Source organism: Loxodonta africana, unplaced genomic scaffold (genome assembly GCF_030014295.1).
Source record: "Loxodonta africana isolate mLoxAfr1 unplaced genomic scaffold, mLoxAfr1.hap2 scaffold_88, whole genome shotgun sequence".
In the NCBI taxonomy this organism is placed as follows: domain Eukaryota; kingdom Metazoa; phylum Chordata; class Mammalia; order Proboscidea; family Elephantidae; genus Loxodonta; species Loxodonta africana.
The window spans coordinates 210728-224645 of NW_026975625.1; positions in this window are offsets into that span (position 1 = coordinate 210728).

Consider the following 13918-nt stretch of genomic DNA (forward strand, 5'->3'; position numbering starts at 1 on the left):
AGAACAGAACAGAAAGAATAGAGTAGGGTAGACTACAGTCAAATAGAGTTGAATACTGCCGAAAAGAGCTGAATAGAGTGGAAAAGGGCTGAGTAGAACCGAATCGAGTTTAATGGCCAAAAAGGATCTGAATCGAGTAGATACGGCACGAATCAGGTCAAATCCCATTCGAGTGTTTTGAATAGAAAAGAATAGATTACAGTAGGGTAAGTTAGGGTAGGGTAGAATAGAATGTAGTAGAACAGAACAGGATAGAACAGAACAGAAAGAATAGAATACGGTCGAGTAGAATATAGAAGAGTAGAGTAGAACAGTTCGAATATTGCCGAATATAGCCAAATAGAGCCAAAAAGAGCTGAAGCAATAGAAATCAAGATGAATCAGGCCGAATCCCACGGAATCATGCCATATCGCGTCAAATCCCGTTGAACTGCATTGAATCACATCGATTCAAGTCAAATCAAACCCAATCAATTAGAATAGACTAGATTTTTTTTTTAGAGTAGGGTAAAGTACAATAAAATAGAATAGAGAAGCATAGAGTAGGATGGATTAGAATGGTGTAGAATGGAGTTGAACAGAGTCGATAAGAGATAATAGATTTGAGTACAGTCTAATACAGCCAAATAGAGCTGAATAGAGCCTATTAGAGAAGAACAGAGCCGACTAGAATGCAATGGAGCCGATTTGAGCCGAATCCCATTGAAATGCATGGAATCGAATCCAGTAGAATAGATTAGAGTAGGGCAGGATAGAATAGAGTAGAATAAAATTGAACACAGTAGAAGAGAATAGAAAGAATACAATAAAATAGAGTAGAAAAGGGTAGAGCAGAGCAGAATAGTGTAGAGTAGAGTAGAACAGAGTCAAATTGAGCCAAATGGAGAGGAAATGAGACAAATGACGTCGAATCCCATCGAATCGATTACAGTAAATTAGAGTAGGGTAGATTAGAATAGTGTAGAATGGTGTGCAATGGAATCGAATGGAGTCGAATAGCATAGAAAAGAGCTGAATAGAGCCGAACAGGGCCGAGGAAGGTCGAATCGAGCTGAAATGAGCCAAAAGCAGCCGAGTCCAGTGAATCGAGCCTAATGCAGCCAAATCAAGCCTAATCAAGCTGAATCGACACTACTCGAGCCAAATGGAGCTGAATGGACACGAATCAAATGGATTCGACCCGAATCTCATCAAAATTCGTTGAATCGAATTGAGTAGATTAGAGTAGGGGAGATTCAGGTAGGGTAGGGTAGGGTAGAGTAGAGTAGAATACAACAGAATAGAAACAGTACAATAGAATAGCAAAGAGTAGACTATAATAGAGTAGAGTTGAACAGAGCTGAATAGAGCCGAATCGCGATGAAATGACAGGGATCGTGTCAAATCGATTATACTAACTTAGAGTGGTGTAGGGTTGCGTAGAGCAGAATAGAGTCGAATAGTGTATTATGGTGTGGAATGAATACAATGGAGTAGAATGGAGTCAAATAGAGGCGAATAGAGTAGAAAAGAGTCGAATAGAGCAGAATAGGGCCAAATAAGGCCGAATTGAGCAGAATCGAAGCAATTGAAGCCAACACGAGCCGAATGGAGCATAATTGAGCCGAATAGAGCCAAATCTATCCGAATCGAGCCAATTCAAGCTTAATCACGTCGAATTGCGTTAAATGCGTCAAATCCAATCGAAACGTATAGATTAGAGAAGGGGAGGGTAGAATAGAGTAGAATAGAAGAGATTAGAACAGAATAGAAGGAATAGAATAGAATAGAGTGGAAAAGAGTAGACGTCAAATAGAGTCGAATAGGCCGAATAGAGACGAACACAGCTGAATGGAGCTGAATACAGCCGAAAAAAGCCGTATTGTGCCGAATCGCACCTAATCGATCTGAACCAAGGAGAATCGCACCGATTATTGCTGAATAGCGTCGAATCACATCGAATCACGTACAGTCATATCATTTTGAGTCAAACCCGGTCGAATTGCATCATATTGTGTCGAATTGCAACGAATGTCGTCGAATCACGGCAAATTGCATCGTATCACATCGAATAACTTCGAATTGTGTCAAATCTCATAAAATTCTGCTGAATCACGTCAAATCGCATGGTATCTCATTAAAACTCTTCAAATCCCGTCAAATGCCTTCCAATCTCGTTGAATCCCATCGATTCCCGTCAAATCGTGTGGAACTGAATCGAATTGAATCAAATAGATTAAAGTAGGGTAGGTTTGGGTGGGGTGCAGTAGGGTTGGGTAGGGTAGAATGGAATAGAGTACAACAGAATAGGAGAGAACAGAACAGAATAGAAAGAATACAACAAAATAGAATAGAGTAGAAAAGAGTCAAATAGTGCAGAACATAGCTGAATTGAGCTGAATGGAGACGAAACGCATTGAATTGCTTTGATTCGTTTCAAATCAAATCGAATCAATTAGAATAGATTAGGGTAGGGAAGGGTAGAATAGAATAGAGGAGAATAGTGTAGAATGGTGTGGAATGGAATAGAATGGAGTCAAATAGAGACGGATAGAAACGAATAGAGTAGAAAAGAGCCAAATAGAACAGAATAGGGCCGAAGAAGGCCTAATCGAGCAGAATCCAGCAGAATCGATGCAATTCGAGCCAAATCAAGCCGAATGGAGTGAAATGGAGCCAAATCGAGCCGAATTGAACCAAATCGAGCTGATTCAGGCCTAATCGCGTCGAATCTTGTGGAGATGCATCAAATCGAATTGAATCAAATAGATGAGATAAGGGTAGGGGAGGGGCGGGGAGGGTAGAATAGAATCTAATAAAACAGTACAGAATAGAAAGAATAAGAGTATAGTACAGTAGGGTAGAGCAGAGGAGTAGAGAAGAGTAGAATAGGATTAAGTCGAATAGAGTTGAATAGAGTGAAATACTGCAGGACATAGCTGAATAGAGCCAGTTCTACCTGAATTGAGCCATATGAAAACAAAACGAGACGAATCGTGTCAAATTGCTTCGAATTGTGTCAAATCGAATCCATTAGAATAGATTAGAGTAGGGTAGGGTAGAACAGAATAGAGCAGAATGGAGTCAAATGGAGTCGAATAGAGACAAATAGATTAGAAAAGAGTCGAATCGAGCCGAATAGGGCCAAATAAGGATGAACAGAGCCAAATCTATTCGAAACGAGCTGAATCAAAGCGATTCGAGCCAAATCGAGCTGAATCGAGCTGATGATGCTGAATCGAGCCGATTCAAGTATAATTGCGTCTAATCGTATAGAAATGCTTTGAATAGAATCAAATCGATTAGAATAGAAGAGGTTAGGGAAGGGTAGTTTATGATAGGGTAGACTAGGGTAGACGAAAGTAGACTGCAGTAGAGTAGACAAGAGAAGGCTAAAGTAATAGCCTAGACTAGTAACCTGGACTAGTCAGCTAGACTAGTGGCATAGATCAGTAGCCTAGACAACTAGCCTTGAATAGTACCCTTGCCTTGAAAGGTACCCTAAATTAGTAACCTGAACTAGTACCCTTGCCTTAACCAGTAATCTTAACTAGTACCCTTACATTACTAGTACCCTTAACTAGTGGCCTTTACAAGTAGCAAGAACTAGTACCCTTGTCTTAACTAGTACTCTTAAGTAGTAGCCTTGCCTTAACAACTAGCCTTAACTAGTACTCTTGCCTTAACATGTAGTCTTAACTAGTACACTTGCCTTAACTAGTACCCTCGCCTTAACTAATAGCCTTAACTAGTACTCCTGCCTTAACTAGCTGACTTAACTAGTACCCTTGAACTAACTAGTAGCCTTGCCTTGACTAGTAGGCTTAACTAGTAGCCTTGCCTTACTAGTACCTTTAACTAGTAACCTTGCCTTTACTAGTATCCTTAACTACTACCCTGGCCTGGTCAAAATGCATTGAATCTAATTGAATAGAGTAGAGGACGGTAGGGTAGGACAGGTTAGAATAGAACAAAACAAAGCACAATAGATAGAATAGAATAGAATTAAATAGAGTCGAGCATAATAAGATAGAGTCAAACAGAATTGAATAGAACCAGAAAAAGGCTTACAGAGCTGAATGCAGCTGAATCAACCAAATTCGAGGTGAATCGAGACGAATCGTGTCGAATTGCATTGAATTGTGTCGAATCGAATCAAATATATGAGTGTAGAACAGGTAAGGTTAGGGTAGGGTAGGGTAGAATAGAATAGAGTAGAATAGAACAGAACAGAAAGAATAGAGAAGAATAGACTAGACTAGAGTCAAATAGAGTCGAATACTGCTGAAAAGAGCCGAATAGAGAGGAAAAGGGCCAAATAGAACCGAATCGAGTTTAATGGAGCTGAATCGAGCTGATATGACCTGAATCAGGTTGAATCCCATTCAAGTGTGTTGAATAGAATAGAACAGATTACAGTAGGGTAACTTAGGGTAGGGTAGAATAGAATGCAGTAGAACAGAACAAAGAATAGAATAGGGTCAAGTAGTGTAGAGTATAGAATAGAGTTGACTATTGCCTAATAGAGCCAAATACAGCCAAATAGAACCAAAAAAAGCAAAAGCGATAGAAATCAAGAAGAATCGCACTGAATCCTGTGGAATCGTGCCATATCGCGTCAAATTCCGTCGAATTGCATTGAATCCTATCGATTCAAGTCAAATCAAATCCAATCGATTAGAATAGACTAGAAAAGGGTAGAGTACAAGACAATAGAATACAGAAGAATAGGGTCGGACGGAGAAGCATGGTGTGGAATGGAGTTGAAAAGAGATAATAGAGTTGAGTAGTCTAATAGAGCCGAATAGAGCTGAACAGAGCATATTGGAGCTGAATAGAGCTGACTAGAGCCGAATGGAGCTGACTAGAGATGAATCGAACTGATTTGAGCCGAAGGGGGATGAATGGAGTGCAATGGAGCCAATTTGAGCCGAATCCCATCGAAGTACGTGGAGTCAAAACCAGTGGAATAGATTATAGTAGGGTAGGATAAAAAAGAGTAGAATAGAATTGAACATAGAGGAAGAGAATAGAAAGAATACAATAGAATAGAGTAGAAAAAGGTAGAGCAGAGCAGAATAGTGTAGAGTAGAGTAGAACAGAGTCAAATAGAGTCGAATTGAGCCAAACGGAGACGAAACGAGACAAATAGCGTCGAATCCCATCAAATAAATTACAGTAGAGTAGGGTGGAGTAGAATAGTGAAGAATGGAGTAGAATGGTGTGCAATGGAATTGAATGGGGTCAAATAGAGTAGGAAAGAGCCGAATAGAGACGAATAGGGCCAAAGAGAGCTGAATTGAGCTGAATTGAGCCAAGTCAAGCCGAATCCAGCAAATCGATCCTAATGGAGCCGAGTCGAGCCTAATCAAGCTGAATCGACACTATTCGAGCGAAATGGAGCCAAAAGGACATGAATCGAACCGATTCGACCCAAATCACGTCAAAATTCGTCAAATTGAATTGAGTAGATTAGAGTAGGGGAGGTTCGGGTACGGTAGGATAGGGAGGAATAGAGTAGAGTAGCATAGAATAAAACAGAATAGAATAGAAGACAACAGAATAGAACAGAACAATACAGAACGAATACAGAAAAGAGTAGGCTAGAGTAGAGTAGAGGGGAATAGAGTAGAATAGATTCGAACAGAGCCAAATTGAGCCGAATCGTGTTGAAATGGGTTGAATCAAATCCAATCAAATGGATTAGAATAGATTAGAGTTGGGTAGCATAGGGTAGGGTAGAATAGAACAGAACAGAATAGAAACAATACAACAGAATAGAGAAGAGTAGAATAGAGTAGAGCCGAATAGAGCAGAGCTGAATAGAGCTGAAAAGAGCTGAGTGGAGTCGAAATGAGAGGAATCGCGTTGAATCGATTACAGTAAATTAGAGAGGTGTAGGGTTAGGGTAGGGTAGAGCAGAACAGAGTAGAATGCTGGGGAATGAAAACAATGGAGTAGATGGAGTCAAATGGAGATGAATACAGTAGAAAAGAGTCAAATAGAGCAGAATAGGGCCGAATAAGGCGAATCGAGCAGAATCGAAGCAATTCAAGCCAAAACGAGCCAAATGAAGCCTAATTGAGCCAAATAGAGCCAAATCGATCCAAATCGAGCAGATTCAAGCTTAATCGGGTCGGATCACGTTAAATGTGTCAGATCCAGTCAAAACGTATGTATTAGAGAAGGGCAGGGTAGGGTAGAATAGAATAGAGTAGAGTAGAATAGAAGGAATAGAATAGAGTGGAGAAGAGTAGGTTCGAATAGAGCCGAATAGGCCGAATAGAGACAAATAGAGCCTAATGGAGCTGAATACAGCTGAAAAGAGCCATACAATGCCGAATTGCACCTAATCAATCTGAAACAAGCAAAATTTCACCGACTGTCGCACAATAGCCTCGAATCGCATCGAATCACGTCTAGTCACGTCCAATCACATCATTTTGTGTCGAACCAGGTCGAATCGCTTCATATCGAGTCCAGTTGCATCGAATGTCATCGATCCATGGCGAATCGCATTGTATCACATCGAATAACTTCGAATTGTGTCAAGTCTCATAGAATTCTGCTGAATCACATCGAATCACATGGAATCTCATCAAAACTCTTCGAATCCCATCGAATGCCTTGGGATCTTGTCGAATCCCGTCGCATCCTGTCAAATTGCGTTGAACTGAATCAAATAGATTAAATTAGGGTAGGTTTGGGTGGGGTGCAATAGGGCTGCGTAGGGTAGAATAGAATAGAGTACAACATAATAGAAGAGAACAGAATAGAACACAATAGAAAGAATACAACAGAGAATAGAGTCAAATAGTGCAGAACATAGCCTAATTGAGCCGAATGGAGACAAAACAAGATGAATCGCATTGAATCACGTTGAATCGGGTCCAATCAAATCAAATCAATTAGAATAGATTAGGGTAGGAAAGAGTAGAATAGAATAGAGGAGAATAGTGTAGAATGGTGTGGAATGGAATAGAATGGAGTTGAATAGAAATGGATAGAAATGAATAGAGTAGAAGAGTCAAATAGAGCAGAATAGGGCCGAATAGGGCCAAAGAAGTCCTAATCGAGCAGAATCCAGCAAGATCGATGCAGTTCGAGCCAAATCGAGCCGAATGGAATGAAATGGAGTCGAATCGAGCTGATTCGAACCAAATCGAGCTGATTCAAGGCTAATCGGGTAGAATCTTGTGGAAATGCGTCGAATCGAATTGAATCACATAGATTAGAGTAGGGTAGGGGAGGGGTGGGGAGCTTAGAATAGAATCGAATAAAACAGTACAGGATAGAAAGAATAGAATACAGTACAGTAGGGTAGAGCAGAGGAGTAAAGTAGAGTAGAGTAGGATTGAGTCGAATAGAGTTAAAAAGAGTGAAATAGTGCAGGATATAGCTGAACAGAGCCAATTCTAGCCGAATCGAGTCAAATGGAAACAAAATGAGAAAAATCGCTTCGAATTGATTTGAATCGCGTCTAATTGAACCCATTAGAATAGATTAGAGTAGGGAAGGGTAGAATGGTATAGAGTAGAATGGAGTCAAACCAAGTCGAATAGAGACAAGTAGAGTAGAAAAGAGTCGAATCGAGCCGAATAGGGGCAAATAAGGCTGAACCGAGCTGAATCGAGTTGAAACGAGGTGAATCGAAGCAATTCGAGCCAAATCGAGCTGCTGGTGCCGAATCGAGCCAATTCAAGCATAATCGCGTCTAATCGCATCAAAATGCTTTGAATCGAATCAAATCGATTAGAATAGAAGAGGTTAGGGTATGGTAGTTTATGATAGGGTAGACAAAAGTAGACTACAGTAGAGTAGACAAGAGAAGGCTAGAGTAATAGCCTAGACTAGTAAGCTGGACTAGTCAGCTAGACTAGTGGCATAGATCAGTAGCCTAGACAACTAGCCTTGAATAGTACCCTTGCCTTGACAGGTACCCTAATTTAGTAATCTGAACTAGTATCCTTGCCTTAACTAGTAGTCTTAACTAGTACCCTTGCCTTAGTAGTACCTTGAACTAGTGGCCTTGCCTTAAAAGTAGCCTTATCTCCTATCCTTCCCTTAACTAGTACCCTTAACTAGTAGGTTTCCCTTCACAAATAGCCTTAACTAGTACCCTTGCCTTAGCAAGTAGTCTTAACTAGTACCCTTGCATTACCAGTACCCTTAACAAGTACCCTTGCCTTAACTAGTACCTGTGCCTTAACTAGTAGCCTTGCCTTAACTAGTAACCCTACCTTACCTAGTAGCCTTAACTAGTACTCTTGCCTGAACTAGTAGCCTTAGCTAGTACCCTTCTCTTAACTAGTAGCCTGAACTAGCACCCTTGCCTTAAGTAGTACCCTTGCCCAAAGTAGTACCCTTAATTAGCACCCTTATTGAGTACCCCTACGTAGTAGGGTATGGTACGGTGCAGTAGTATAGGGTAGGGTAGCATACGGTGGAACAGAGAAAATAGAATAGAACAGCATAGGTCAGGGTAGGTTAGTTTAGTGTAGGGTATCGTAGAGTAGCATAGGATGGAATAGAGAAAATAGAAAGCGAGAATAAAAAACAGACTAGATTAGGCTAGAGTAGGGTGGGGTAGGGTTTCGTAGAATAGAATAGGGTAGAATGGAGGAGAATGGTGTGGAATGGAGACTAATGCAGTCGAACAGAGATGAGTAGAATAGAAAAGAGTTGAATAGAGCCAATGGGGCGAATCAAGCCGAATAGAGCCGCATCAAGCCAAATCGAGTCGAATCGACCAGAATCGAGCTGAATGGGGCCAAATGGAGCTGAAATGAGCCAAATAGAGACAAACAAAATGAGCCAAGCTAAATCGAGCCAAATCACATCTAATCGCATCCTATTGCATCAAATCTCATCGAATTCCATCAAATCCCACCAAAACTTGTTGAATCTCGTGGAATCTCACCGAATCCTGTCAAATTGTGACAAATGGGGTCAATTAATGGAATCGAATTAAATTGAACAGATTAGAGTAGTGTAGGTTAGGCTGGGATTCGGTAGGGTAGGGTACAGAAGAATAGAATAGAGTAGCATAGAGTAGAACAGAAGAGAATACAAAGAGTAGAATGGAATAGAGTTGAGTAGAAGAGTAAGAGTCAAGTAGCGAAGAATAGAGAGAAATAGATCCAATTTGAACTGAAACAAGTCGACTGGAGAGGAAACGAGACAAATCACGATGAATCGAATCGATTAGAATGGATTAGATTAGGGTTTTTTTTTTAGGGTAGAACAGAATAGAATAGTGTAGAATAGAGTAGAACAGAGAAGAATGGTGTGGAATGGAGTCGAATGGAGCCAAATAGAGATGAATAAAGTAGAAAATAGTTGAATAGAGCCGAACAGGGCCGAATAAGTTTGGATCAAGCCTAATTATGCTGAATCGAGCAGAATCGAGCCGAATTGACCCGATTCAAGCCAAATAGAGCTAAATCAAGCCGATTCAAACCTAATCACATGGAATCGCGTCGAAATGCATTGAATCAACTTGAATAGATTAGAGTAGAGGAGGGTAGGGTAGGAGACGTTAGAATAGAACAGAACAGAACACAATAGAAAGAATAGAATAGAATTAAGTAGAGATGAGTACAGTAGAATAGAGTTGAATAGAGCCAAACAGAGCTGAATGTAGCTGAATCGACCAAATTCGAGGTGAATCAAGAAGAATCATGTTGAATCACATTGAAATGTGTCGATTCAAATCAAATAGATTAGTGTAGGGCAGGTAAGGTTAGGGTAGGGTAGGGTAGAATAGAATAGAGTAGAACAGAACAGAACAGAAAAAATAGAGAAGAGTAGACTAGACTAGAGTCAAATAGAGTTGAGTACTGCCGAAGAGAGCAAACAGCAGAAAAGGGCCAAGTAGAACCGAACTGAGTTTAACGGCGCAAAAAGGAGCTGAATCGAGCCGATACAACCCCAATCAGTTCGAATCCCATTCAAGTGTGTTGAATAGAATAGAACAGATTATAGTAGGGTAACTTAGGGTAGGGTAGGGTAGAATAGAATGCAGTAGAACAGAACAGGAAAGAACAGAACAGAACTGAAAGAATAGAATAGGGTCGAGTAGTGTAGAGTATAGAAGAATAGAGTAGAATAAAGTTGACTATTGCCAAATAGAGCCAAATCCAGCTAAATAGAGCCAAAAAGAGCCAAAACGATAGAAATCCAGAGGAATCGCGCTGAATCCTTCGGAATCGTCACATATTGCGTCGAATCCTGTCGAACTGCATTGAATCCCATCGATTCAAGTCAAATCAAATCCAATCAACTAGAATAGACTAGAGAAGGGTAGAGTACAAGACAATAGAATAGAGAAGACTAGAGTTGGATGGATTAGAATGGTGTAGAATGGAGTTGAATGGAGTCAAAAAGAGATAATAGAGTTGAGTAGTCTAATACAGCCGAATAGAGCTGAATAGAGCCTATTAGAGCTGACTCGAGCCGAATGGAGTCAATCAGAGCTGAATCAAACCGATTTGAGCAGAAGGGGGATGAATGGAGTGCAATAGAGCCGATTTGAGCCAAATCGCATCGAAATTCATGGAATCGAATCCAGTAGAATAGATTAGAGTAGGGTAGGATAGAATAGAGTAAAATAGAATTGAACACAGTAGAAGAGAATAGAAAGAATACAATAGAATAGAGTAGAAAAGGGTAGAGCAGAGCAGAATAGTGTACAGTAGAGTAGAACAGAGTGAAATAGAGTTGAATCGAGCCAAATGGAGACGAAATGAGAAAAATCACGTCAAATCCCATCGAAAACAATTACAGTAAATTAGAGTAGGGTAGATTAGAATAGTGTAGAATGGAGTAGAATGGTGTACAATGGAATCGAAAGGAGTCAAATAGAGTAGAAAAGAGCTGAATAGAGCCAAATAGTGCTGAATAGGGCCGAATCGAGCTGAATTGGGTCAAGTCAAGCCGAATCCAGCAAATCGATCCTAACGGAGCCGAGTCGAGCCTAATCAAGCTGAATCGACACTATTCGAGCAAAATGGAACTGAATGGACACGAATTGAACCTATTCGACCCAAATCGCGTCACAATTTGTTGAATCGAATTGAGTAGATTAGAGTAGGGGAGGTTCAGGTATGATAGGGTAGGGTGGAATAGGCTAGAGTAGCATAGAATAAAACAGAATAGAATAGAAGAGAACAGAATAGAACAGAACAATACAGAACGAATACAGAAAAGAGTAGGCTAGAGTAGAGTAGAGGGGAATAGAGTAGAGTAGAATAGATTTGAACAGAGCCAAATAGAGCTGAATCAAGCCGAATCATGTCAAAATGGGTTGAGTCAAATCCAATCAAATGGATTAGAATAGAATAGAGTTGGGTTGTATAGGGTAGGGTAGAATAGAGTAGAATAGAATAGAACAGAATAGAAACAATACAATAGAATAGAGAGGAGTAGAATAGAGTATAATAGAAAAAATATATAGAGCCGAATGGAGATGAAATGAGAGGAATCGCGTCAAATCGATTAGAGTACATTAGAGAGGTGTAGGGTAGGGTAGAGCAGAATAGTGTAGAATGGTGGGGAATAAAAGGAATGGAGTAGAATGGAGTCAAATAGAGACGAATAGAGTAGAAGAGTCGAATAGAGCAGAATAGGGCCAAATAAGGCCAAATCGAGCAGAATCGAAGCAATTGAGGCCAAAACGAGCCAAATGAAGCCTAATTGAGCCAAATAGATCCAAATAGGTCTGAATTGAGCAGATTCAAGCTTAATCGTGTTGAATCACGTTAAATGTGTCAAATCCAATCGAAACGTATGGATTAGAGTAGGGGAGGGGAGGGTAGAATAGAATAGAAGAGATTAGAACAGATTAGAAGGAATAGAATAGATTGGAAAAGAGTAGGTTCGAATAGAGCTTAACAGGCCGAATAGAGACGAATAGAGGTGAATGGAGCTGAATACAGCCGAAAAAGAGCCGTATAGTGCCGAATCGCACCTAATCGATCTGAATCAAGCAGAATCGCACCAACTGTCGCCGAATAGCGTCGAATCTCATCAAATCATGTTGAGTCACATCCAATGATATCATTTTGCATCAAACCGGGTCGAATCGCTTCATATTGCGTCAAATTGCGTCGAATGTCATCGAATCAAGGCGAATCGCGTTGTATCACGTCGAATAACTTCGAATTGCGTCAAATCTCATAGAATTCTGCTGAATCTAGTTGAATTGCATGGAATCTCATTAAAACTCTTCGAATCCCGTCGAATGCCTTCGGATCTCATCAAATCCCATCAAATCCTGTCAAATCTCGTCGAACTGAATCAAATAGATTAAAGTAGGGTAGGTTTGGGTGGGGTGGAGTAGGGTTGGGTAGGGTAGAATAGAATAGAGTACAACAGAATAGGAGAGAACAGAACAGAATAGAAAGAATACAACAGAATATAGAAAGAGTCAAATATTGCAGAACATAGCTGAATTGAGCCTAATGGAGACAAAACGCATTGAATCGCTTCGATTCGTTTCAAATCATATCGAATCAATTAGAATAGATTAGGGTAGGGAAGGGTAGAATAAAATAGAGGAGAATAGTGTAGAATGATGTAGAATGGAATAGAATGGAGTCAAATAGAGACGGATAGAGACGAATGGAGTAGAAAAGAGTCGAATAGAGCAGAATAGGGCCAAATAGGGCCAAAGAAGGCCTAATCAAGCAAAATCCAGCAGAATCGATGCAATTCAAACCAAATCGAGCCAAATGGAGTGAAATGGAGCCAAATCGAGCCGATTAGAACTGAATCGAGCTGATTCAAGCCTAATGGCGTCGAATCGCGTGGAAATGCGTCGAATCGAATCATAGATGAGATAAGGGTAGGGTAGGGACAGGGAGGGTAGAATAGAATAGAACAGAACAGTACAGAAAGAATAGAATATAGTACAGTAAGGTAGAGCAGAGGAGTAAAGTAGAGAAGAGTAGAGTAGGATTGAGTCGAATAGAGTCAAATAGTGCAGGACATAGCTGAATAGAGCCAATTCTAGCCGAATCGAGCCAAATGGAAACAAAACGAGATGAATCGCGTCGAAATGCTTTGAGTCGTGTCGAATCAAATCCATTAGAATAGATTAGAGCAGGGTAGGGTAGAACAGAATAGAGTAGAATGGATTCCAATGGAGCCAAATAGAGACAAATAGAAAAGAGTCGAGTTAAGCCGAATAGGGCCTAATAAGGCTGAATTGAGCCGAATCGAGTCGAAACGAGCTGAAGCGAAGCGATTTGAGCTGAATCGAGCTGATGGTGCCGAATCGAGCCAATTCAAGAATAATTGCGTCTAATCGCATCGAAATGCTTTGAATTGAATCAAATCGATTAGAATAGGTTAGGATAGGGTAGATTATGATAGGGTAGACTAGGGTAGACGAAAGTGAACTACTGTAGAGTAGACAAGAGAAGGCTAGAGTAGTATCCTAGACTAGTCAGCTGGACTAGTCAGCTAGACTAGTGGCATAGATCAGTAGCCTAGACAACTAGCTTTGAATAGTATCCTTGCCTTGACAAGTACCCTAAATTAGTAATATGAACAGGTACCCTTGCCTAAACAAGTAGTCTTAACTAGTACCCTTGCCTACTAGTACCCTGAACTAGTACCCTTGCCTTAACTAGTAGCCTTAACTAGTAGCCTTGCCTTACTGGTACCCTTAACTAGTAGCCTTACCTACCAACCTGACCTTAACTAGTACCCTTACCTTAACCAGTAGTCTTCACTAGTACCCTTGAATTAACTAGTAGCCTTAACTAGTACTGTTGCCTGAACTAGTAACCTTAAATACTGCCCTTGCCTTAACTAGCACACTTAACTAGTACCCTTGCCTTAACTAGTACCCATAACTACTACAGTGGGCTTAACTGGTAGCCTGAACTAGTACCCTTGCCTTAAGTAGTACCCTTACCCGAACTACTACCCTTAA